We start from the raw sequence: 24,304 nt of genomic DNA on the forward strand, positions 1-24,304 counted from the left end.
CGGCAGGAGAACAGGGCTTGGCAGCAGAGATAATTCGTCAGTCTGTCCTGGGCACACCTGTCATTTCACCCTCTCGCAGCCCTGTGGGGAGCACCCGTAGCAGGCTTACAAGAGTAGGATTTTTTACAATTGGATGGACTTCTCCCAGAAATTCAGAATAATGCCTTTTCATTCTGGCATGCAGCCCTGATGCTAGGAACGCTCTCCCCTGGGCGGCAGAGGACCCTCAGAGAATAAAACCGAGCCACACCACTCATTCGAGGGAGCAATCTTCATACAGTCACAATCATATAAATGCACTTAATGTTTTAAGAACTTTTACTTATCTTCTGGAATCAACCTAGGAATCAAGCCCAGAAGACTTAATTATGGCTTCGAGACAGAATGCCAATGTTAGTGTTCCTAACAGTGTAAAAATAAAATTGTAATTGGTAAAAGTGATAGGGAGTGCAGAGGAGGGGGAGGGATACATTCATTTGCTGCCACCCTGATCTGAACAGTGGAAAGTCAAGAGATGCTTTTAGATTTGGAGGAAGAAATAAAGTGTTTCAACGAAATTTACACAGGTGAATGACAGACAAGCGGAAGGCAATAATGTCATTATCCTCTATTGTCAGGAGTAGTGAGAAGCAGCGGGAGCGGGGACAGCCTCACTTTTCATAATGCATAGTCCATAGATAATTTTTGAAGCTGAAAAATTGAGAATCAGAGGTTGTATCAGCTAGGATAGACAAGGTTACTCTGTGTAACAAACAACCTCAAAAATCTCAGTAATGTAATACAGTGAAACTTATTTCTGGCTCATGTTAACTACAGGGGTAGTCCTGGGTCCCCACGGTGGTTTGGGCTCCAGAGGTAGGCCCCCCGCCACCCTGGGCAGCAGCTTGGGTTTAGGGTCTGTGTTGCTAACAGGGGAGCTTGGTGGCCACGGAAATGAGATCCGGGGATGAAAAGCATGACTTGTCATCCCTTCTTAGGCAGGATTCCTCAGATTTTGTGATGTCGTGTTCAGCCACACCCTAGAGCAGAGGTTCGCAGACCTGGCTAGACCCTAGTTTTGTTGTGAGTGTTGAGCTGAGAAGAGTCTTTATGTTTTTAAATGGTTGAAAAAATTCAAAAGGTAAACAACATGCCATGACACGTGAAAACGACGAAGTTCAGATTCCTGTGTTCATAAAGTTTTATTGCAACGGAGCCATGCTCATCTGTTTCTGTAGTGACCGTGGCTGTTTTTGCATTATGAGCCGGAGGCGAGTCGTCTGGGAGGAGACCTGAGGGCCAAAAAAAGCCTGAAATATTACTGTCTCACTTCGCAGGGAGAGTTTGCTGGTCCTTGCCCTGGATGCGCTTTGGGGCTCAGCATCTGTTTGGCCCTCCCCGCTCACACCAGGATTCATTCATTCATTCACTCCTTCATCCAGGAGACATTTAATTAGCACTTACTCTGTGAGACAATGTACCCCCAGTGCTGCTGGGGTCAAAGATAAGAAAGATGGGCTTCCTGCCCCTCAGGGACAGCGAGTATGAACTCGCCATTCAAGGGCCCCCCTCTGACTCAAGGCTGGTCGGTATCTGGGCAAGGGGTCCAGGCTCTCTGGATCTATAGGGTGAGTTTAGCTTGATGTTAAACCTTTCTCTTTTTCCGAAGAGGAGCATTACCCTGGGGTGTGCAGTGGCTTGAGTTTTCCTCTGAGGATCTCAGAGGCCCAGAGTTTGCCGGACGGGGCAGTTCAGGGGTCTCAGGCTGTCTTTCACTTACTATAAGACCCCTGAGCTCATGAAATGAACCAGCACAAGAGCGCCCAGGCCCCAGCGCCCCCCCTCAATGTACAGGCATGACTTGGTTTATAAATTTTCCACGGAGTTGTTCGCGCACAGCTGCGGGAGGCTAGACTGCCATGGTCAGCCTCTGTCCCCACCGCCCTGTATGCATTAACCCTGGCTTTGCAGGGGGAGCTCCTGGGAAGGGGCACCCTGAGGGCTGCGACCTCACTGGGGGTTTGGTGCGCTCACAGAGTGGGCTGCTGGGTGGGTGCCCAGTGGCTGCAGGTTGCTCCCCCACAGCCCGGAGCAGGGCCGCTCCCAGGGGCGGGCGGCGTGGCCATTGTGTCCAGCCTCCGCACCCAGCCAGACGCCATCTGGGCACAGGTCTCTCTTCCTGAGCACCAGTCTCCCCAGACCTGGTTGGCCCCCCAGTTCTTCTCCTTCCCCCTTGAAAGAACGTTGAGGATCCCTACAAGATATCTTTGAAATTGGTAGAAGCTATGCATTGATTCAGGCTGTGTCTGCTCTTGGCAGGAGGGGAGAGAAGGCTGGTTTTCACATATAAACGGATGGTTTCATGCAATGTTTCCCCCTCAGCAAAGCCCTTTCTGAGGTGCAGAGCTTCTGTTTCCAGGGGCATCTCTGACCACCCTTCCCAATGCCACCTTCTCCCGCCCCCCGTGGCCGACGCAGGCACTCTCTGTGCGCTAAACCTGCCTCCTCTTTGTGACTCCACGTGGCAGCATGTCCCCCCGCCTGGAGTGCTGTTTCCTTGGTCTTCGTCCTATCCTGCAGAGCACAGTGTCACCCCTTCGTGCCGCTGTCCCCCGCCTGCCGGGCTGTCCTCTCCTTGACACATTTGGGATGAGAGGTGTAGTCCAGCCGAGCTGCACAGACGTCATTTTGGGGGTTTGCTTTCCTGGGCATGAGGCTGCCTGGTCGGTGGGGCTCTGGGCTCCTGCACTCTGCACGAGCAAGCCTCACGGGCACCCCTTCACCCAACGGTCCATTTGCTTAGCCCCATTCCTCTTTCCTGAACGCTTTGGTTTTATTTGCTTGCCCTGTATTAGTTTCTCAGGGTCACCATAACAAAGCACCAGAGACCGAGCAGCTTAAACAACAGTTTATTCTCTTGCAGTCCTGGAGGCTGGAAGTCTAAGATCAAAGTGTCCCAGGGCCGGTTTCTCCGGAGGCCACTCTCCCTGGTGTGTGGACGGCTGACTTCTCCCCATGTCCTCACATGGTCGTCCCCCTGTGTGTCCCGACTCTACTTATAAGGACACCAGTTACACCGGATCAGGGCCATCCTAGTGACCTCATTTTACCTTAACGGCCTCTTTAAAGACCCCATCCCAACACAGTCACATCCTGAGGTCCTGGGGTTCAGACTTCAGCATGTGAATGTGATGGGACACAATTTAGCCCATAAGAGACCCGAAAAGGAAGTAAGAAATTGAAACCCTTATATGAAGAAACATCTTTAAAGCACATAAGGAAAAAGAATCACTCAGATGGATACTAAATATCTCATCATTCAGGAAGTACTACATTTTTGAGAATTATTAGAAGAGTAAAATTGAACCACATGTGTCCATGGACAACTTGGCCTAGAACACTTAAAATGCCAAAAAGGTTTAAAACAAGGCAAGAGTGGACGCAAGAGCCATCTGAAGCGAATCGGGCTGAAGCGGTCGACCTCCCCGTGCCCTTTCTGGGACTCTGGGCTCCAGCAGCCTGGGGCAGGTGAGCACACCTGGTACCTGGGGGGGGGGGGGGAGGGTCCCGAGGCTGCAGCGTTCGCCTCGGGCCTGGGGTAAGGGTGCTCTGACCGCGGGCTTGCGCACACGAGTCAGCGACTTTCCTTCTACCTCCGCCGGCCATACTGACTCACGTGGGGTCATTCCTTCCTCGCGTCTCAGAATGCCTGGGCAGGAGAGGCCCGGTGGCATCGCCCTGGCCCTTCCTGCTGGCCGTTGTGTCTCCACTGCTACCAAAGAGTGCTCATGAGTGGTCTCCTTACAGCTTGACATTTCCTTAGCTCCTTACAGCCGTGCATCCCTGAGAATCTGTTCTCAGTGTTTCTGGACCATTAGCCCTGGTCTCATGTGGCCACATGACAGTCCCCCAGACTGGAATCCAGCACAGCCACTGAGCCCTGAGGGGTGCTGTCGTTGGAAGAGCAGTGTCAGCCATGCTCTCCTCTCAGTTGGCAATTGCATATGTTTTATTTACAGCTTCACATTTCCTTAGTTCAGAGGATAATGTTATTTTTGTCCTGAAAATCAGCCTTCCTATTAATAACAAATGCAAAGCCATGGCCATATCCTGCCACTGTTCCGTGCTCAGATCGATTGCAGGATACAGCTTATGCTGTGTGTGTATTTTCTTTACTGATGCAACGTTCTGTTTAGGTACGTTTGACACTGCTGAGGTATGATTCGCGCAGAGCGCTTGAGAAAAGTCCCAACAGCTTTTATTCCCCTGGTTTCCTTACCACCAAGCAAAGATGATTCACAGGGTTTTTGTGGAATTTTTATAGAATGAGGATTTTGGAGGTTAAAAAAGATGTTCAGATCATCGGCTCCGGCTGCCTGGTGGTACAGATAAAAAGAACTAAGGCCCAAGGAGCTTAGAGGCTTACAGTCATCAGCTGGTCAGCAGGATTGGTGCTGGAAGCCAGGCACCCTCTCCTCGATTTGAAATTTCCTCTGTGCTGATAACCTCCTCTGCAAACACATGGATTCACCGAGTTTGCTGCTGTCCACCTTCGGGATCTGTTCCGGGGACCCCGATCCGCCGCTGATGCTAAGTGACTCGGAGCCAGCGAGTCGAGAGGAAACTGGTGGCATGACCTGGATTCCCATCGGCCGGGTCTTCAGGGAGAGTAGCAGCTCCCTCATTTTCCTATTGGTTAGCTCAGAGCAACTTTTATCTGGAAATTGCCGAGCTGCCTGTGCTGTTATCGGCACTGGCGACTCATCCATGCGCAGGGCTGGAGCTGACCGGCCGTGCTGCGGGATCGGGGCAAGCGCACGACCATGCTTGAGGAATTGAATCGGACATTCAGGAAAACGGCAGGCCCCTCTCAGCCCCCCAAACCCTTTCTTTGCACAATTCAAATAGGAAGCAATCTTGGAGCAATCTGAAAACATGCACAAGCCCGCCGCTGTTAGCCAGAGCGAAGGCATATCGATCTCGCGCTGCCTCTATTGATTTCATGTCACTTCTGTGATTTAATCATATTCTCTTTCCTATCTGTCCACAGTCTTTCTTCTATTGTCTGCCATGAAGCAGCCAAGGCCTTCCAGCCTCTGAGCTGGTCAACATAACTTTGTTTCTCGTTTGCATCGTTTTCAAGAAATGATTAAACCGCCCGGAGTAGGACACTGGTGAGCGGTGTTACATGGAATGCAGGATGTCTTGTGAAAACTCAGGTCACAGCCTTGGCGCCCTGGCCACGGTGCAGGTGTGGGTCAGGGTCAATGAAGTAGGAACGTCTTCTCTTCAGCTCTGAGCCAAGCACTTTCTTCTCGGGCGATGCATTTAACTCCCCGCCTCCCCTCGGTAGAGGCTGGGTGTGCGCGACCATTGTCTACCACATCAGAGGTGGGCACGGTTCATGCAACACAACGCATATCCAGAAGCAGACGCTCGTTTGGAATGAGGAGTATTCTAAAGAAAGTCTTTGAGATGTACTTTGTGTTAAAATGGCTTTAATTTCCAGGATGACTTTTATGCACGGTGCCAGCCTACCAGCCAGGAGTGCTGGGGCACGCAGGCAGCTGCCATTGGCGGAGCTGGGGGGACAGCTGCTGGCCGAGGCTTTCTGATGGTGAGGGCCATCTGTGAGTTCCGGCCCTTGATCGCTGCGTCTGTGCTTTCTGTCTGCATGTGGGCCGAGAACAGGACTGTGGGACACTCGAGTACCTGCTTGTTTGTGTAGATGATGGTGAGGTTCTCATTTGGAATCTCCATGATTAGAGAGCTTTCAGATTTTTAAAACAGTGCTTTTCACTTTTTTAAAGAAAGTTTTGCTTTTATTTTGCTCTGTTTTATTTTTTCAGAAGATATATATATATATATATGTATATATAAGGAGAGGAAGAGAGAAAGAAGACAGAGTTCTCTATGAATGCTGGTAGGGACCCACATGGGATCAAGACCCCCCATAATGTGGTTACCCCTCCTGCTGGCAGTCGGAGACCGACATTACAGGCACCCTAAATGTGTGCCCACTCAGACCACACCTCTCTGTGTCCCTGAGCACACCGTACTACTGCCTTCTCATCTCCATCCGCAGAGATCAGGATCAAGTGGTACTTACACCTTGACCAAAAGTTTTAGCCATTTGTAAGTTAAGAATCACCCCACAAAATAAGTTGCATTAAAGAGGGAATAAATCTGACACTTATGTTTAGTTCATATTGATGGAACCCCATCCATCAGGTCTTATGGGAGTGGTTGAAGCCGTATTCATGAAAATTTATGGTGTTCAATTCCTTCATCACCATCCGGGAAAAACATAAAGAAATATGTTGGATACTCAAAAAGTTAAGAAAGGGGTAAAGACAATAAACACAAACACAAAGCCAGAAAAACAAGAAAAGCAAATGATATGCACAGAAGTTAACTCATTAGAAAACAGAGGAATAGCCAAAGGGATTATATGTCCATAAACTGGTTGGTTGGAAAATTGTGATGAAAGTAAAGACATCCAAACAGTCAAATCAAACAGAAAAAACACAAATGCACAACGTGAGAAACGGAAGAAGAGGTGTGGAACAGCAGATGAAGTTATTAAAGAGTGAGCATGAAAATGGAGATGATCATAATGTTTGTAAATGTGTAGATTTTAATAAATTGCATTATTTTCTGGGAAAATAAAGACTGGCAAAACTGGCCCCCATAAGATATTTAAAGTGTGGATAGATTGATGTTCTTGGAATAAACTGCAAATGTTGTAAAATAATTACGTCCCAATCAAGAAAACGTAAGTCCAGGACATAGACCAGTTTTAGTGGCAAGTTCTTCTTTTTTTTGAGAGAGAGTGCATGCAGGTGGGTTGGGGAGGGGCAGAGGGAAAGGGAGAGAGAATCCCAAGCAGGCCCCATGCCCAACGTGGAGCCCAACGTGGGGCTTGATCTTATGACCCTGAGATCATGACCTGAGCTGAAATCAAGAGTCGGACGCTTAACCAACTGAACCACCCAGGCGCCCCAGTGACAAGTTCTTTTAAACTTTTAGGAAAGAGATAAGTTTTTTTATAGACTTTATTTTTTAGAGCAGTTTTATGTCCACAGCAAAATTGAGAGGAAGTTACAGAGACGTCCCATAGACCCTCTGCCCGTATACATGCAGAGGCTCCCCCGTATCAACCTCTCTACCAGATGGTACATTTGTTAGAATTGATGAACCTGCATGGGCACATCATCATCAGCCAAAGTCCATAGTTGACATTAGGGCTCACTCTTGGTGCATTCTCTGGATTCGAACAAACAGGTAATGACATGTGCCTCCATTCTGGTATCTGTATTTTCACTGCCCTAAAAATCCTCTGTGCTCTGCCTATTCCCCCTTCCTGCCCCACTAACCCCTGGCAACCACTGTGCTTTTTTCTGTCCCCATAGTTTTGCCTTTTCCAGAATGTCATAGAGTTGGAATCATACAGCATGCAGCTTTTCCAGATTGGCTTCTTTCACTTAGTAATATGCATTTAAATTTCCTACATGCCTTTTTATGGTTTGATAGCTCATTTATTTTTAGTGCTGAATAATATTCTATTGACTGAGCATACTACAATTTACTTTTCCATTCATCTGTTGAAGGACCTCTTGGTTGCTTACAAGTTTTGTCAATTAAGAATAAAGCTGCTATAAACATGTGTGTTTGCAGGTTTTTGTGTGCACATAAGTTTTCAGTTCATTCGGGTAAATAGCAAGAAGCACAATTGCTGGATCATATGGTAAGAATATGTTCTGTTTTTTAAGAAACTGCCGAATTTTCTTCTAAATTGGCTGCACCATTCTGCATTCCCGCCAGGCAATGGATGATGGTTCCTGTGGCTCCACATTCTAGCCAGCATTCCGTGTTGTGAATGTTCTGGATTTTGGCCATTCCTATAGGTGTACGGTGAAATCTCATTGTTTTAGAATAGATAGTTTTCATGTTATTTCGTGTTTGTGTACCCACAGACAAAATGAAAAATCTTCTGAGTTCAGTTTACTAAGTTCACAAATTTTTATTAAAGAATTATTAGCATAATGATTTGACCAAATCAGTATGAAATATTTGACCAAAATAGTATGAAATATTACAGACCAATGTTATACATACAGATGCATTATATTGTAAACAAAATACTTCCAAATCAAATCCAGCAGAGTATGGAAAGAATACTACACTTTGATTTCAGAAATGAGATGATGGCTTAATAGAGGATACTATTTATGTAATTTGTATTATGTAATTTATGACATCAACAGGCTTAAAGATAAAAAAAGTTCATCTTGATAAATTTCTAAGAGATTCTATTGATGATTAAAAAAAAGGTTCTAGCAAATTAGGAATAGAATGACTCTCCCTTAACTTGGTAAATATTTTGCCTTTTAACCTGAAACTTAACATCAGATGTTAGGGTAAAACAATCAAGAGATCGCTATTAAACTTAAGAATCAATCAAGAGAGCTCATTTTCCTACTTTAACATTGATCTACAAGTTTTAGACAATGCAATTAGACAAGAAAAATATAAGATATTGTATAAATCCCCCAAAGACAAATTTTAAAAATTATTGTAACTTGTTGATGATTTGATTGTCCATCTAAAAAACCTCAAGAATAAATTGAAAATATTGTTTGAACTATTAAAACAATTTGTACTAATTTGGCTAGTTACAGTATAAAAATACTAACAGGTGTTCTACATTTTGGCCATGACTAGTTTGAAAATTTAAGGGGAGAAAAGATCATATTCATTATAGTATATAAAGTATCTTGGAATAAATTTAAGAAATGTACAGAACACACATAACAAACATTTTTTTCATTTAACTAAATAGAAAGCTATGCCATGTTTCCAACTGTGAAGGCTTATTATTATAAAGATACAGTCTTCTTAAAACTAATTAAAAAAATACAATGTAGTCCTAACCAAAATCATGTCAGGATATTTTTGGAACTTGACGAAGTGATTCTAAATTAGAAAAATAACAAGTAGGTGGAAATAAACAAACATTTATAGGAAAGAAAATTAATGGTGTATTTGTTATACCAGATTAAATGTATCATGGAGACATATTAGAGTACTATGACAAAGTTAGATCAATGCGAAAAAGAGAAAACTGAGAAAGAGACCCAGTATTTAAAATAATTTAGTATGTGATAAAATGTTTATTTCACATTAATGGGAAATAATGGGTTATTCAGTGAATAATCCACTGGGGCACAGGGTTATTGTCAGGAAGAGTAGGGGTTCTTTCCATCAGACACCAAAATAGATTTCAAGGTGATTAAATAATCCCATGTGAAAAACAAGCATAAAAGAATCAGAGAGAAAAAAAGAGTAATAGTTATCTGATCTTAGAATGGAGAAAGTATAAAGGCCCGTATTTACAGATTTGACTATATTAAATTTAAAATATTTGCAAATTAAAAGTAGTATCTCAAGTTAAAATGCAAACAAAATATACTAGGAAAAGTACTCACATATGACAGACAAAGAGTTAAAATTCCTAAATATATAAATGCCCCTAAGGTTCAGTATGAAAACGTTGAACATCTAAGGAGAAAAATGAGCAAATGTCATTAATAGACAATTTTCAGGAATAAGACAAATTACCACTAAAAGTAAGCAAAGTATTCAGTCCCACTAGTTATCAGATAATTTATAGTAAAGTTAAAAAAATTTAATGGTCAGACTGGCAGAAGTAAAATAGTAAGATAACAGCCAGCCCAGAGTTGGCAGAAATCTGAGTGATACAGACACTCCCATGTACAACTGTGAGTAAACTGGTACAATCTTCTGGAAGTAATTGTATTACTTTTTGTCAAGACTTTTACTGCTTAAACCATGTAACCAATAAATAAATAAATAAATAAACCTCTCCTAGGAATTTCTCCTAAAGAAACAGTAAAAAAGCTACATACAATAATTTTTATTTCAATGTTGTTGATAATACCAAAAGATCGGAGACCATCTTAATAGCTAAAATAGGGGATTGTCCAATAAAGGAAGCCCTCTTTATGTAGCGGAATACCACTGTCTCAATTTGGAAGGATATCTAATGAGTTGGGAAATTTGCCTAATGTAATGATAAGAGACAGAAAGGATGCCACCTGTAAGAAATCTTATAAGCCCAATATTGCAAAATGCATGTTTTATATATATATTAAGTACAGAAAATAGTCATTGTTGAGCTTCCGTTGGTAGAATTAAGGGAGATTAAGAGCTACCTTTCTGTATCTTCCAAATTTTATACAATGAGTGTGCATTATTATTATTATTATTATTATTATTTTAAGTAGGTTCCATGCGCGGAGCCCAACGCAGGGCTTGAACTCACGACCCTGAGATTAAGACCTGAGCTGAGGTCAAGAGTCTGCCGCTTAACTGACTGAACCACCCAGGCTCCCCGAGCGCGCATTATTTCATAATCAGAGGCAAAAGGCGAATATTACGAGGCTAGAAGAAGGGCTCTGCAGACTGAAATGGAGAAAGGAAACTCTAGGAGAGCACCTGATACCTGCAGTGAGTTCAGGTACTCAGGTTTCTCTGACTCACATCCCAACTGGACAAGCAACCTGCAGGTGTTTTCCTGGTGTCACTGTTGAGATTTCCTGTGAGGGAATGTTCACTAGAGGACTGGAACCAGGCATGTACTGCTCCATGGACTCACACCAGGTGTCATACAGGTGTTGAGAGCTGGCCCCTCGTGGAAGAGGGGCTCTTGGTGTGTGGGGGTCGAGGAGGGGCCTCCTTTCCCGACTCTTGTTTCCAGCCCTGGCTATGGACAGGTCCTGGGCTCAGGTGAGCTAGATCCTCCAGAGGGTAATATTTTAGACTCTTGGGTACTAGGGAAGAATGACCCTATGTCATTCAGGACTGAAGCTGCAGGTGTAAAAGGAAGAGAAACAGGGTCTTGGAGCCTGGCAGGTTGGGGGTGTTTATCTCGGTTCCCGTCAGCCCACGCATTTTATAACACCTCGACCCGATGCTCTCTTGCTCCACAACCGTACACTTCGAATGGAAGTTTGGCACTTTTAGAGCAATGTTGCTCAAGTTCGGTACCCAGAAATTCTGCGTCAGAGTCAAAATATCTAGAGGTGAGGGGCGTCACTCCTTTGCCAGTGTTTCCCCTTGTCTTTGGACACCTTCCTCACACCTCTGCCTGCAGGAGCAACCCCGGGGAGCTAATCCATCTCTCCTGTAGGACATATTTGAAGACAGCTAGCACGTCCATCTCTTTTTCAGCACAACGGTAATAACAATTTAGTGAATTTGCTAGTGCTTGCTTACAGGCAGGCATTGTGATTCTCATGATTATCTTATTTAGAGAAAGTTTCTAAATTGTGTTTATTTTTCAGATGAAGAAACAGAGGTTCAGAGAGGTTCAGAGCTAATAAAGGGCAGATTTGGGAGTGGACTGCACAGCCCGCCTTCCTGAGGGCGTGCTGAAATGCGGAGCTCAGCGGACTGGCTCTCCTGGTCTGTTCTCTGCATCCTCCTCGGGACCCAGTCTAGCTTGCTTCAGAGCTGGTCTGCACAGTGTCCGGGTCTGGACCCCATATGCTGAATTTGGGTTGACTGACTGGAGTCTGAATGTTAAAGCCTATTGAGGTAGCCCAAACTGGTGTTATTTTTATTATATTTTTCAGACCTCCCCATTGGCCATTGCGTTCGCTGGGTCTTTCACTCATGTACTCAATCATCCCTTTCCCAGCTCGAAGCACGTGTTTGACCTGAGTTTAGGATTTTGTACTAATGCCGGATAAATTCCATCTTATTAGTTTTGCTGTGTATCTGGACTCTTTATGTGGTTTTAAAATAATTTTGATCAGGTCATTTGAATATTAGCTACATCTTTTGTTAGAGATTCTGCCACATGGATGGGTGTGGAGGGGCACAGCTCAGAGGGTGGAGGCTGCCCTCCACGAACAGTGAGCCCGTCCACACCGCTCGGCCCCACTGGGGGCCCTTTCCCATCTGCTGGAGCGTCCTGAGGCGAGGCTGCCTCTGTGGTACCCTGGAAGTGGCCTATTGAAAATGATCCACCAAGAGTTTGTTCAAAAGGCAGGTGTCAGCTTCTTCATAGCAGAAGGATGAGAAATGATGTGAGATAAATGCCGGTGGGTGAGCGCTGTGGCTGCAGGAATCTGCACCAAAGGCTTCTCAGGGGACGCTCAAGGTCGTCGGTTCCCCTCCCACTCTGGGAGCTTCAGTGGTTTATCATTTGCTGTACATTCTGGAGGTGCGCTCTAGCCTCTGCGAGCTCCCCACAGACATCCATGGGGTCATGGGATGTCCCTCAGCCACCGAGCAGACGGCTGCTTCCCGGGGAGGCTGCATAGCACTGTGTTCTTCACATGGCAGACCTGCACACTTTAGCATAAATTAGGTGCCTTTGGCACAATAGTAAAACAACAGGATGGATTCTGTAAGCCACACAAAACCGTCCCCATAATTTGGTAGTGATGTCTCACATATATTTAAATTTATCCACTTACTGAAAAAATTATATGTTGGGATAATTTCTAAAAAACAACGAGTGTCTTTTCAGTGCTCAGTAAAATGCTGATGCCCATTAGCCCCCCTCTGTCTTCCTGACCTTGAGAAGCTCAGCGAGTCACCCTGACAGCAGAGCAGTTTGAAGGGCTAAGATCTGGCCTTTTTAGGAACCGGGTTGCCTTAGCATGGAACTTCGCCCTGTTCTTCCTGGGCTCCCACTTGCCTACAACTTCTCAGAGCTCCCCACCCCCTGGTGATGGCCCCAAATGGGTCATATCAAGGTGGGAGGCAGAGAGAGCAGTGATGCTCAGGGAGTGAAGCAACCAATCCGAAGAATGGGGGGCGGCATTTGGTTTCAGGATCCCTGCTCTTGTCCCTTATGTTGAAAATGTATTTGATTTTCATCCCTTGGAAACAATGCCACCATCTGGGATAGAATCCCAGGCGGGAAGGAATGTGCTCTGCCTGGGAATGTTCTCCATGCACTTGGGGCACTGTTAGGCCCCCAGGAGAATTCTCTGTCCAACCCAAGCTCTGTCTGCAAGTAGTCATGGCCAAAGCGCTTAGCCTATTGGGTGGCTTCCCTGACAGGGGCGGGCCTAGGGTCCTCTGTCTCCTCAGCTCCAGAGCGCGAAGGGCTTGACAAAGAGAAGCCTTTTGCAGTTCCTCAAGTGCCCGCACTCAGAACACTGCCTGCAGCATGCAGGCCGGCCCCGGGACGGTGGCTCCAGGGGCCCCTCGACCCCAAACCCCCAGCAATGCTGGGTAAAGGCTTCTGCAAACCCTCTTCTTTGGCAAACAACTGCTCCCTCCCCTTCGAGAAAGAATCATTACGGAAATTACAAATTCACTTGAAGTTAGATCCAATCACATTAAGAAAATCAGCCTTGTCATTATGGCAATGTTTTCCTCCTGGAATTCTGGGGAGAGGACAAATGCCACCTCCCGCGGTGTCATGGGTGCTCGCCACACATCCGAGAGAAACAAGTCAGGTCTTCCGGGTGGAAGGCGGGTCGAGTGAGCCACGCTCCTTTCTGAGCAACTGTCCCCTCCCGGCCCGATTGGGAGGAGGTGGCCACCGGGGGCTGCAGGTGTCTGTTAGTGCCAGGTGAGGGGCCACCGGGCAGAGAGGGCACAGCTCGGGATTAAGCAGGGCTCTTGGAGAAGGGGCACTTAGGTTAGCTTAGAGTGCTCTTCTGGGGGAAAATTCCAGAAATTCCAGACACCTGCATTCTATGTCAGCACTACCTTTCACCAGGTGAGATGTGTACTGGGCAGGTCACCAAACCTCTCTGGGCCTGGTGTCCCTCTGCCTTGAGACCTGAGTTTGAGTCTTGAATTTACTGATGATGAGTCGTGGGACCTCCCGAGCTTGTGCACCTCCCAGACCTCGCTGTCTCCATCTGCAAGGCCAGGGCGTGGCAGCTCATTCACCTGGGGGCTCCTGAGATAAACAAGACACGATGTAGCACAGCAAACAGGAGATCAATGGTAGCCTCACTGTCTTCGTGAAATTAAGGCAGCAGATCAGGCGGTCTTGAGGACCCCCTCTGTCCCGTGGTCCTAAGGCAGGTGGTGGTGAGCTCTGCTCCAGCCCGGCGACACAGGCTGCTGATGAGAAATGTCACCTGCTCGCACCTGGAGTGAGCCGGCCACCCCTCGGGGCCACTGGGAGCCGCGAGGCGGCAGGGGATGGGGGTTCTCTCGGGGCGGAGTCAGTCCTGGACTACGTGGGGCTTACAAGGCCGCACTGCTGTCTGGACACGTACTCCATATGGGTCAGACCCCTGGCTCTGGGGGGAGCAGACAACTTGCTGCAGGGTGTCTGTGGTGCAGGGACCCGGGTGGACCCTGCAGTGCCCGACGCGATGTGGGTGCGGGAGGGCAGGTGCCTGTCCCTCACACGGGAGGCCGTCCCCACTCTCTGGGTCCTGCCGGATCCCAGGGAGAGAGGGCAGGCCGACCTAGAGAGTCACCGACAGCTCTGGGGGCGATGCCGAAGGCCCGGGAGAGGAGGGGCATGGCCTGGGTCAGAGCCCCGGGCCGCCCGGAGGCAGCAGAGTGGAGAGCGAGCCTCGGCTTCCCGTCCTTCCCACCTGGTCCAGCAGAGAGCCGCCCGCACGGCTTCCCCCGCAAGGACCATGCGGCTTTCCGCTCTGTGTTCTGCCCACTGCGAGCAGGCGTTCGCCTTCTGGAAGACTCGGAGATGGCTCTGCACTTCCGGTTGGTCCCCAGCCCACGTTTACGGAGTGCCTTTCTTCTATGACTGTCCCCCTGTAACTCTGCCCTCCGGGTGGTTCTGCTGCACAGAACCCCTTTGTTCTGCACCCGGCCGCTCACTGTCCCACCATTGTCGAGTCACTGCCTGAGTCACTGCTGACCCGGCAGTCCTCCCCTTCCCTTCCAGAAGCTGTGAGCTCATCCAGCCCCCGGTCCCCATGGCCAAGGACACTGGGCTTGTGCTTCCTTATGGACTCCCCTCCTCCCCTGCTTGCTTCCTCCCTGTCCCCTCCTTCCTCTCCTTCTCCTCCTCCTTCTCTTTGCTGTTGGGGTTGGTGACAGAGAAAGTGAGCAGGGAGACTTATTTTATGAGCACCCCCGAAAAGGTGTCCCTGATCCTAAACAGAAGGAGTAGGACCTCTGAAGATACACGGGGGTGGGGTGGGGGAAGAGATGGATGTCCCAGGAGGATGGGGGCTCGGGTCTGCAACCAGACTCTGCTCCCCAAGCTTGCGGCTTCTGCTAGAACTGGCCCCACATGGAGGTGGGGGGCATGCTGCCTGGTTAAGATAGGAGCTGGATGGCCAGTGAGGGCCTTCGGTTCTGGGTCGGAGACTAGACTGAGTGACCTTTAAGCCTACTTCTCTTGCTTAGATGCCAAGAATCTGTTTCATCAGGAAGATTCTTTGGGGAGAAGTAACATCGAATTCCTGACTCCCTCACCCTTCCTTCCTTCCTTCCTTCCTTCCTTCCTTCCTTCCTTCCTTCCTTCCTTCCTCCCTCCCTCCCTCCCTCCCTCCCTTCCTTCCTCCCTTCCTTCCTTCCCTCAGTGAATATTTCCTGAGCAGCATAATCTAAGGCACTGTGCTGGACACAGTGATACACCATGAGCAAAACCGCCTGCCATCATGGAGCTTAGAGCCTGGCAGGGACACGACACCAAAGAAACATGAATAAACATGGAAGGGCTCTGGAGGGACAAGATGGTTTTTGAGTGGGATTGCAGGGAGGCATAAAAGCGAGTAGTCTACTGGTTCATTGCCTGGCCCAGGAGGACTGAGAATAAGTTGGGTCCTGGGGGGAGGGGTAGGTGGAGAAGTAAGGCACCTGAGAAAGACCCGCCTTCTTCATCATTTTACCAATCAAGGCTTTTGGGGAGTCTGACTTCTGGGTTCATGCCACAGTCAGACCCGACGGGGCTCCATCTCGGGGATGTCCTTCTGATGGTGCCCACTGCCGTATGCAGGGCGGTCCAGCCAGGCTGGCAAAGGCTGAAGGGAGTCTCACCTGACTCTTCTCTGCCTCAGTTTCTCCCCCAGAAGGAAGGGAGCCAAGACCTGCGGACTGGCTGCGCTTACTTGGGGATTTGAAAGCACTGAACAAAGTTTGGCAGAGAGCACGTGCTTGTTGGAAAAGGTGCCGCTGAGGAAGCCACTGGCCGCTCTGACTGTCTGGGCAGCGTGGGTGTGACTCTGGACCCGCTCTGGGCTCCACCTCACTGATCTCAGGCTGGCTCCTGCACACGGAGCACGGCCGTCCTGTTCCCTCCCTCGAGCGGCCAGAACCCCAGGCCCGGAAGCTGTTCGGCTTCTGCACAAAGCTCCTTTGACTTCTTCTGCCTGTGGCCACTCTTTCCCTCCACAGCTGTCCAGATGGCTTATTCCCTTTTTGCCTCCCATCCAGCCAGAACAGGTACCCTGGGCTCGGGAGGGAACAAGAGTCTACTCATGGGAGAGTGGAGAGAAGAGCCCCTGCTGGTGACCAGGTGGCGTGGGAAGCAGTGCGGGCCCGTCTGGGTCTCTTGGCCGCAGCGGCCCTCCTTCCTGGGAGGCGGGTGCATGAGGACAGGGGCCTGCCGCCCCCTGCCCTTCCAGACCCAGTTGGCTTTGGCTCTTGTCGATTTTGTTGTTTATTTGATTTTTAAAGATTTTATTTTTTATTTAATTTATTTATTTTGGGGGGGCAGAGGTTAAGGGAGAGAGAATCTCAAGCAGACTCCGTACTGAGCATGGCCTGATGCAGGGTTCAATCTCACGACCCATGAGATCATGACGTGAGCCGAAACCAAGAGTTGGATGCTCAACTGCCTGAGCCATCCAGGTGCCCTTGATTTTTAAATTGAGATATAATTCACTTATCATAGAATTTACAATTTTGAAGTGTGCAATTCAGTAGTTTTTAGTGTATTTGCAGAGTTGTGCAACCAGCATCATTGTCAGCTCACAAACATTTTCATCTCCCTGAAGAGGAGCCCCATACCCATTAGTGACCTCCCACTTCCGTCCTCCCCCGGCTACAGCACCCACCTTTTACTCTCTGCCTCCGGATTCACCTCTTCTGGATACAAGTTGGGTCACACGGTATGTGGCCGTTTGCGTTGGGCTTCTCTTACTGAGCATAATGTTTTCTCAGTTCACCCACGTCACGTATGAATAGTTCGTTCATTTTCATGGCTGAGTAATACTTCAGTGTATGGATCGACCATATTTCTCTATCCATTTATCAGCTGATGGACATTTGGGTTGCTCCCACTTTTTGACTATTGTGAATAAGGTTGCGGTGAACATTCATGTGCAAGTATTTGTGTTACTGGATATTTGTATATCTTCTTTCAAAAAATGAGTATTCAATCTTTTGCCCATTTTAACATTGGGCCATTTGCCTTTCTTTGGTTGAGTTCTAGGTATTCTGGATACTAGATAATTATCAGATATTTTCTTTCATTTTCCCACTCCCTTTCAAGAGAAAGTGGGTTATCTTCTCTCCTTGTAGTGTCCTTGGATGCACAAAGTTTTTAATAGGATGAGATCCAGTGCATCTATCATTTCTTTAGTTCCTGGTGCTTTTGGTCTCTCATATATGCATATGAACATGTATATGAACATGCAGGTGTATATGTATATGAGGAAGAGGATCCAAACTCATTCTCGTGGACATCAGTTTTCTCAGCACCATTTGTTGAAAACTCTAGTATTTGCCCATCCAACTGTCTTGTCACCCCGGTCGAAGTTAACTGACCACCTATGGGAGAGTGCATTTCTGGGCTCTCAGTGGTGTGGATCTGTATGTGTCTCCTTAGGTTCTCACTGTGTGGTGTTCCTCCCACCCAGACTGGAGGATGAGCCGAGCTCTCGGCTCCTGGAGCGTGGCCGTGTTCCCCTTGGCCAACTGACTGGCTCTGCCAGGGCCCAGAGCTGCTCCAGAGACAGCCGCACTCATCCACGATGTCTTTGTGTCAGCAGCACCTTCTCAGAGGGAAGATGCCTGAAATTCAGGATCTGACGCCCAGTGCTCTGCTCTTGAGAGTCTTTGTTTTCTTTTTCTTTCTTTCTTTCTTTTTTTTTCTTGCATCTTTATAGTCCTTGAAAGCAACTCTTTACATAGTCACTTCTATTGAAAGAGGAGGGATTATCAAAATTTTTATTTTCTGGCCTAAAGCTTATATCTGAAAAGCATACAGTTTATACTGGGCTCCCCCTGCACCCAGTTAATGGGAAGAGCCCGAGAATGCATGCTCTGGGTTTACATCTTCTGGGTAAGACCGCAAGCCGTGTGGGGCTGTGTCCTTGTCACGGCCTTCCCACCAGCGTGTCCTCCCTCTCTCAGCCCCCGCGTCTGCATGTCCTGCTCATTCAAGTCCTAGCTCTCGTCCGACACGTCGGTGCGGCCTTCCTCGGGTGGGGGCGGGGGGCGGTGCGAGCTAAGGGACTTCGGGGAGCGCACTTGCTGACCTATCCCACGGCCTCTTCTTGAGACCAGGGCTGCCCAGGGCCCCCTGGTACCACTGGGCCTCGGCTGCTACAGGAGGGGACAATGTGTCTGTCTGTCGGGGCCACACTTGGCAGACAAGAAAGGACTTGGAGCCTCGAATCAGATGGCGACGTGCCCCCTTTACAGGGGATGAAGAGGATGCTGCAAAGTCAAGTCACTCTCCCAGATGGGGTGACTGACTCCTCCATTTGCCTGACGTTCCTGGTTATTGCACTGCAAGTCCTGTGTCCGGGAAATCCCTGCCTCTTGTCCTGCTCAGCCCCACAGCACTGAAGGGCAGGCCGGGACTCAAACTCGCAGCCCGTTCACTGCAGAGCCTCTGTGCTTGGTGATGCTCTGTCTCACATCTCGTTTCCACCTGTCCGCTGGGTTCTCATCCTGGCAGCGTCGTGCCCTTTCCAGGCGAGAGAGGAGGACCCAGGGGCTGCGTCAATGGGTGGGAGCCCAGCTCGGACCCCAGGCCCATCTGAAACACACTGTGTGCTGCTGGTCTGCCCCGAACGGGGCAGCGGGAAGCATCATGCCAGCTAAAGACCTGCTTTGCCCAGAGCCCCCCGTGGGCAGTAGGAAAGAGCTTGCCTCCCTCCCCAGATGTCCCCACGTCCCGTGGCCTGGGTTGGCCCTGTTCCTAGGAGCGGGTGTAACAGACCAGAGCCCCTTCATCACTTCCAACACTCATCTCCCTCCGGGAGGTGTGAGGTGGGGCTGGCCTCTCCCTGTGGGGACGCGAGGGACCCCGAGCCCCATCTGCTCACGTGTCCCCCAGGGTGACGTGCAGCTGGATGGGCGTGCAACAGGTGTCCTTCTCCCCACTTGCTTGATGCTCTCTCCTGGGTCTTCGTTCAGCCCACGCGCATTCCTTCCGGGCCCGTCTGCCCCACACCTCTGCGCTCTCCCCTCCCTCTACCCGTGCTCCCCATCAGGTGTCCCTGCTGGTGTCACGTGTGCGCTGAGGAGCGTCCTTTCCAGCCTCTGCCACAGCCCTGCCCCTCAGGGAGGTGGGTGCGCCAGGCCCCGCAACAGACAGGAGCTCTGTGCAGCAGGAGCCCTGGGTGCCCCTCTGGACCTCACCCACCTCTGTCTCAACTTCTCACCAAGTCCCCTCCAGAGGAACAGAGGTGTCCCGGCCTCAGAAGGTCTCTAACCAGGCAGAGGGAGCGGGAGGGGTGCTGGGAGGCTGACCTCCTAGGGACCCTTCAGACAGCCTGGGAGGGGAGCGAGGAAGGCCTGGAGGGAGTCCTAGGCGGTCACCAGAGCACCTGGGCCCAACCTGGGGAATCTCAGGGCTGGGAAGGGAGTGGCCGGCCACAAGGACGCCCCTTGAGCAGGACAGATCTGGGGAGCGCACTTGCTGACCCATCCCATGCCACTTCTTGAGACCAGGGCTGCCAGGGCCCCTGGCACCACCTCACCCCCCCTGCTGCGCCTGCTTCTGCGTGCCTTAATGCCCCAGGCTTTCTCTCAGGGAGCTGGTGGGTGGCGGGTGGTGGAGGTGGGCAGCCGAATAGCCAGGGGAGGAAACAGCCACAGCCATGGAGACTGGACAGCCTGCGGAGATGGGACCTGCAGGGGCCGTGATAACCCCACTGAGCCATGAGGATAACGAGGAGCAAAGCCGGTTCCTGATTCCAGAGTTGCTGACTCTGCCAGAACGTTTCCTCGTGCCTGAGTCGGCTCAGGCGGGGTCTGCCTGGGGCTCCAGAAGCTCCCCCCAACCACTCCTCCCTGCAGTCCTCCGGGATTGCCAGGGGATGGGGGAGCACGGGGGCAGGAGGGTGCCGGCAGCTGCGTGCGACAGGGAGCCGGGAGGAGCCGGGTGGGTGCCCCGCGGTCCCTGGGGAACTCGCGTGGAGGGCGGTGGGGTGAAGGCCCCCCAGCGCTGGCCGCCCTCGCCCTCGTGTGCGTGTTTGCGGGCTTCCCTCTTCCGCAGAGCAGTCCCTGCTGTAGGGCCGACTTGTCACCAGAGAGGTAGACGTGGGCAGTCACTCATGTAAAACCCTGTTTGCTCCCGCGGAGAGGCATTTTCTAATTGATCCATTGTTTCATAGAATTGGAAGAGGCTTCAGAGGTCCAGCCTCCAGTCTAGAGCAGACACATCCGATCGCTTGGGGACGCGCACGCCCGGGCCAGCCCCGCCCCTCCTCCTGCAGGTGCGTCTGGTCACCGCAGGTCCCCGCTGTGCCGGCTAGCGAGACGCCGGTGCAGACGGGCGCTATCCAGAGTCCGTTCCGAATCCTGTTCCCCTCCTCAGAGCTAAGCCTGCCGACGCCTCCTGCCTGAGGGATAGTTGCCCTCCGGGGGCTGGGCGGGGGCCGGACTGGGGCCCCGGCTCGGGAGCACCTATGACCATCAGCGTTCTTGTTTCTCATCGGGGGTTGAGAACATGAAATTCTTAGAAGGTTGTCACCGCCCAGTAAGAGAGTGACCCACTGTCGATGAGCGGCTTAAGTGTCCAACCGTGTGTGGCCACGCAGCTTCACGGAGGATCTAACGTAAGGTCGAGAGAAGGACATTTTGTTTCTACAGAACCGAGTGTGCTTTCCAGACCTTGGTATGAGTGTGAGTCCACAGGCTTGAGAGGTAGACAGCATCTCTAAGATAAACCTCCGTTGGCTACCGTAGCCCAGAGAGCAACTTGCATTTGGGTCCAGCGGCTTCTCTTGATGGACATGCTGCTGGCTTGCTGTGACTCGCAGGGGCCGGGGGACCCCCGCTTCGTGAGGCAGGACAGGCCATGGCTCGTGAGTGGCCATCGAGCACCCGCTCTGTGCTGGACGCCGCGTGAGCCGTGTGCTGGTTTCCTCAGTCTCAGTGAGTCCATCAGATTCTCCTGGGAAGGACCGGCCCCTGTCCTGCCGACGCCGGGTGGGTTGGCACAGGTCTTGGTTCCGAGTGATGAAAACCCACTCAAACTCGTTGAGACAGAGAAGAGAGTTTGTTGCTGCAGTGACCGAGCATCGCGGGGCAGGCGCCGTTCCCAGCAGCGCCGGGGCCCGCACGCGGACACGGGGACCCTGGCCCTCACTCGCACGCAGCTCCCCACCACCTGGCAGCCTTGCTGGCCTCCGCAGCTCCGACGGTGGCCGTGTCTACAACTCACGATTCCGGGAGGATTCTTCCGAGCCTGCCACTCCCCAGAGAGCCCTGACTGCCCCAGCTGGGGCCACGCGAGGCGGCTACCTCGACTCCTCCAAGAGAGGCGGACAGAACACAGCCGTCTGGGAGGATGCGCCCCTTCTGGAGGCCTGGTGGGGGTGGGGGGGCCCCCACCGCGGAGCCAGCACCGCGGAGCCAGAGCAGAGAGCAACGGGGGGGGCCCGGGGGCCACGTCAGCCAGGCCACTGTTGCGCCCTCTGTTCCAGCCAGAGCAGCGCCGGCCGGTGGCCCAGCTCCGGGCAGAAGCTGGCCAGCTGTTTAAGCAGAATCCTGACAGGGACCTTCCTTGGAGGGGAGGAGGGACAGAGGAAAGGGCAGATCCGGAGGATGCTGGGCTGCATTTTCCCTGCAGATGGGGGCCTGGTGGATGGACGCCCTGCTGGGCCCCCACTCCACCTGCCTACTCCCGACGGCTTTAGGCCAAGGAATATTCCAGAATCTTGGTTCTTAAGAGGATTTCAATTTGGGCACCTACATTTGTTTAACGTGCAAGAAAGTCCTCGGTGTCGATTATGATAACTGCTTTTCTACTTTTCTTCTTAAAACCATTTGTGGAGCTGTCGCTTCTGCTCAACCTGCGAGCGGGGGCCACTCCCCATTCGACCCCGCGCTCCCGAGCCTGTCGTGCCTCCAGGCAGGTGGTGGTTGCTCAGTCAGTGCTGAGCTGAATTCAGGGTTTGTTGGGGTGGCTCCCACATTTCCCTTCAGAAAGGAAAGAGTTTTACCCATACTTGGGGTTGATGAAGGGGCTCAGTCTCAAACAGCTACTGGCAAACATTAGCACAGACACCCCAAACGTGGCAGTTGGGGGTTCTGCGACTTCTGGTGCCTGTCTAAGTGGACATTCTAGGGGATTCTGAATGCCGTGGTTCATAGCACTAGGATGCAATTGCACCACGGTTTGTCCTAGGCACAAGGTGAGGTTGGTGAAACTCACCTTTGGGCAATTTCTACCTTTTCTGGTGGAACCCCACCCACCCGGGCTCGCTTTTCCCCGACAGCCAACATCATCCCTGAGCCCCTCTTCCCACACCCCAGAGATCTTGTCTTTTCTCATTTCTGCTGTTGCCCATCACGGTATTAACAAATGACGCAGGTAAACCAGCAGGTAAAGCACTTTGTTTCCAGCGTTTTCCTTTGTCAGGTGGCCTCTGGAAAGCCGTCCCCTCCTACCACACTGCAGGGACACCGACCCCAGCCTCGGTCCTCTGAGGGCTCATATAGGAGGACTCGCCTGCCGCACTGATTTGCATAGTGTCTCTCTCCTCCACCTCCTTCCAAAAAAGATTGGTGGCTAAAATTAACTTAGAGTTAGGACAATTAAAGATGAAAGGAAAATAAGGATAGAGAAGAGATGAAGCCAGATTTGGGGTTTTTCACAAAATCATGCGGTAGGGTCCTGCCAGTTTGCAAGGGGCAAGCCATACGGTTTACTCGGAGACTTGAGGAGCTCACAGAGGCCAGCACTACCAAGGATGCACCTTGAATGCTAACGAGAAAAGCAGCGCTCTTTCCCCGGAGAGGTCCAGCCCTTTGAGAGCCGCGTCCCGGTCTTCGGCCACGCCCTGGTGACATCCCCACCGGGACGGGTCAGCAGCGCAGCCTGCTCTCAGCGCGTGCCTGCTGGGGGGACAGGAGCGTCCCAAGCCTGCTTCCGTGCGGGGGAGGCTGTTTTTAAGGTCCTCATTTCTCTCGCGCAGTGACGAGTTTGGGGATCTGTCCCGAGAGGAACCAGAGCTTCATGTTGAGAAATGGTTCTTTACACGTGCAATCCTTATTATCCACATTCCCTACGTGCAGATTCGCCTCCCCGCGCACGTCAATGTGTAACCCTGAAATCAGTATTCCGGGCGCTGTCGTGGTCCTCTGCGGTCCCAGGTGTGGCCGGACAAGGAAGGCAAACCAGTGCGTTTCAGCGGTGTCCCTGCACATCCTCTCACACCTGTGCGCAGTTTGCTGGTGCTTTCTCCGTTGGAAACGGCCCCGCGTGGCGCCCAAGTGCCGTCCAGCGCGCGTGCACGCAAGAAGTCCTCGACGGGCCTCGCGGGGAAATTCTCTGTGCCGGATGACTGGCTCAGGCGTGAGTGACGGCGCCGTGGCCCTGAGTTCAGTGTTCATGAGCCAAGGATGTACACTCACTACAGTGTCTTTAAACAGAAACGCACATAAAACCAGGCTGTGTACTGACCCGCGGAGGAGCATGCTGGGCCCAGAGGGTCTCGGGAACCTCACCCGGTACTTCCGCCAGGAGTGGGGCTCAATCCCTGTGCCCAGTGTTTGTGGCCACTTGGTAGGACATGGCGGCCACAGAGCAGGAGCACGGGCCGCGTTTTTAACTGCCCTGCCGTGCTGGGTCGGGTTGGCAGCTCTCCTGAGCCGAGCGCCCGCTGCCCTGCCGTGGGCCACCTCTCCTGGAGGACCAGCTGCGCTGGTGGCCTTTCAAACAAGCACCCCTTTATTGGGACCGCGTCCGGTTCACAATGGCATTTGTTCGTGGTGGGATAATGGGCCTTTGCTGGGCGCGATGTGGCTGGTCGGGGCTGTGGTGCCGCCTTCCGCCCCAGATGCTGTCACCTTTATGGGGGTGGACTTCCTGCTGTCCAGGCAGTCTCAAATGGCAGCTTCTGACCTTCCAGGCCCGGCAACAAAAGGATTTTCATTTCCCAGAGGC

Source organism: Halichoerus grypus, chromosome 12 (assembly GCF_964656455.1).
Source record: "Halichoerus grypus chromosome 12, mHalGry1.hap1.1, whole genome shotgun sequence".
Classification (NCBI taxonomy): Eukaryota; Metazoa; Chordata; class Mammalia; order Carnivora; family Phocidae; genus Halichoerus; species Halichoerus grypus.